Source organism: Hevea brasiliensis, chromosome 6 (assembly GCF_030052815.1).
Source record: "Hevea brasiliensis isolate MT/VB/25A 57/8 chromosome 6, ASM3005281v1, whole genome shotgun sequence".
In the NCBI taxonomy this organism is placed as follows: Eukaryota; Viridiplantae; Streptophyta; class Magnoliopsida; order Malpighiales; family Euphorbiaceae; genus Hevea; species Hevea brasiliensis.
The window spans coordinates 103,934,101-103,937,264 of NC_079498.1; the positions used below are offsets into that span (position 1 = coordinate 103,934,101).

General features: G+C 34.7%; 1 non-coding gene across 1 annotated transcript; it reads left to right on the forward strand.

Annotated features, from left to right (window-relative positions):
* Nucleotides 1-717: 717 nt before the first annotated feature.
* On the forward strand, nt 718-824 carry LOC131181090 (small nucleolar RNA R71). Its single transcript, XR_009149717.1, has one exon. It is a non-coding gene; the product is annotated as a small nucleolar RNA R71 (small nucleolar RNA).
* Nucleotides 825-3,164: the final 2,340 nt, after the last annotated feature.

A 3,164-nucleotide genomic window follows, 5' to 3' on the forward strand; every position in this document is an offset into this window, starting at 1 on the left:
ATCTGTTCTAGCCTTGCTTTCATCTCTCTCATCTCCTCATCATGCTTAGTTTGGTTAGCAAGAATCTGTTGTAATAAAGCTTCCGTGGTGGAACTTTGTTCTTGCTGTTTTGGTGGAGGTGCAGGATTCATGTTTCTCTGCTGAAAATTAGGCAATAGTTGCCTATTTTGCTGATATGGAATTCCTTGTTGCTGTTGTGGTTGAAAATTCTGATTTTGGACTTGACTTTGCTGATTTCCCCATGAAAAGCTGGGATGATTCCTCCAAGTTGGATTATAAGTTTGAGAGTAAGGATTCCCCATTTGTTTGTTTCCATAATTACCAACATATGCAGCTTGCTCTTCATATTCTACTCCATAGCTGGTAGTTCCTTCTGCATAAGCCACTTGTTGTGAACTTCCAGATGATGATGATGAACTAACCAACATACTTAAATCTTCCATCTTCTTAGCCAAAACATTTATAAGTGCATCAAATTTTGCATTAATCATGTTGAATGGATCAAGGTCATATATTCCAGCAGCTTGCCTCCTTTGAGTTGGAGCTGGTCCTCTTGGACTACTCCAGAGATGAGTATTCTTTGCAATTTTCTCCAATAGCTCATAAGCTTCATCTTCATGCTTCATAATAAATTCTCCTCCTGTTTGAGCATCAATAGTCCCTCTAATTGCAGAAGTAACATTAGTGTAAAAATTCTGGTTTATCATCCATTTTGGAATGGCATGATGTGGGCATTGTCTCTCTAATTCTTTCCATCTCATCCATGATTCATAGAGAGCTTCATCTTCTTTTGGTCTGAAAGCTGTCATTTGATTCCTCAATTCTTGAGTTTTTTCAGGTGGAAAATATTGTGCAAGAAATGCATCAGTGAGTTGCTCCCAATTTGTAATGGAGTTGTGAGGTAAAGAATCAAGCCAATCCAATGCTCTATCTTTCAAAGAGAATGGGAATAGCTTCAATCTTGCTGCATCATCAGATACTCCAGGTTGTTTTTGCATATCACAAATCATAGCAAACTTCTTCAGATGTGTGTGTGGATTTTCAGAAGGATGTCCCCCAAATTGAGAATTTTGAATCATTTGAAGAACTCCAAAATCCATCTTATAACTATTTGCATCAATTTTTGGTCTTGCTATACTCTCTCTCAAGTCATCAAAATGAGGAAAAGCATGATCCATCATACTTCCCCTAGGCACATTAGCATTTACAACCTCTTCACCTTGGGCTGCATTTTCATTATTTCGATCATTTCCAGCATTACCACCACCAATTCTAATTCTTTCATCAGCCATGTCTGCTTCAATTTCAATTTCTCTCAAGGCTTCTTTTCTCTTTCTGGTTTTTTTCTCATTGGCTTTACAAAATTTCTCAATTTCAGGATTAAACAATAAGGATGTGTCACTTGTGCTTCTAGCTCTTCTCATAAAAGATTAAAAGTACATAAAAAGAACAAACAAACACAAAATGAAAATATAACAAAGATAAAACTATAAACAACTAAAATAATCAAGAATTCAATCTTAAACAAACAACTCCCCGGCAACGGCGCTAAAAACTTGATGTGGCCCAACCGCAAGTGCACAGGTCGTACAAGTAATATAGAAAAGATATCATTCCCACGAGGAGTTGTGTTAATGATTGAATTTTTGATATAAAAAGTTGACTAAATTGAACCATTTTTGAAATTAAAGCAATAAATTGATGGGTATTGGAGTATGAAATCTATATGTACAAAATTAATAATCTATTCAACAATGTAGAGATTTAACTAAATTTGCATCAAATTAAAATAAGCAAATTGAAATATGGCAAGATTTAAAATGGCAAGTAATTAAATTCAATTAGAAATTAATAATGATAAAAAGGCGATTCCGGAGTTCGGGAGTTCATATACAAGCTATTTTGGGATTTTAAATTGGTTATCCAATCTTGTGGAACTTATGGGTTTTAAGGAGATTAATTCTTAAATCCTTTGAATGCCCTTTCGAGTGGGACAAAGAGTGCCTTAATCAATCTAATCCTACTTTCGTGGAGTTAGAGTTAATCAAGACCCATTAAGTTCCTTAATTAATATGTAAATCCTCTTAATCCTTAGTCTATTTCTAGATCTAAGTTAATTAAGTCCAATTTCTTGATTATCTATCACAAGGTTTTCTCCTTTTGGTGCCTTAACCATGGATTAAGAACATCACTTAATGGGATCCTACACTAAGCATGTCATTAAGCACACAAGAAATGAATAAAACTCATTAAGACCACAAAATATGGATTACCCAATCAAAATCCACAAAATATCTCAAATATTACATCCCTTACTCCAGAATCAAAGAAAACTACTCACTATCCATAATATTTACAAGATATTCTGAGTTAATATGGAAATAAAGCTTTAATCTAAGCTAAGAAACAAGAAACCCAACACTAGAAAGGTAGGAAAAATGCAAGAAAAGAAAGAAATCTTCAAATATAGTTGGAAATGGTGTGGGAGACGATTTTTGACTCTTCAGCTGCTGCCCTCTCCTTTTTTTCTTCTTCCTCCCTTTCTTCCTCTTTCTAAAATGGGATAAGGGTCTTTTTATAACTTTTTCTGACATGGAGCCCTAAAATGGTGTGTTTGAGGTGTGATTTTCTGAGGGAATCTTCTGCCAGCTCATCAATGAAGTCTTTGTGGGACTGCATAAGTTATGCAGTCCCTTATGCAGTTTTCGGCTGGTTTTTGGCTCTTTTGTGCGAAACTGCATGAGCAAGGTGCAAGACTGCATAGGTTATGCACAATTCTGTGAGGTTGCATAAGGGAGGCACAAATCTGCATAAGTTATGCGGCAACTTATGCAGATTTCGGTAGGTGCTTGGGACAGTTTCTTCTCCTTATGTAAAACTGCATAACTTATGTGGCAAGTTATGCGCAATTTGGCCAATGTATACTTCAACTTTGAAACTTGTTTTTGACATCTTTGGCTGCAGAAATCATTCCTCAAAAGTAAAATTTCTTTTTAGTCCTTCAAAAATACCATTTTTCCTACAAAACAAAGTAAAAATTACAAATTAATATAAAATTGACAATTATGAAAAACTAACTAAATAACTAATGAAATTAGCTAAAAGTGACTAATAATCAAATAAAATGGCTATGAAATTAAACCTAAATGACTATGCAAAATGTA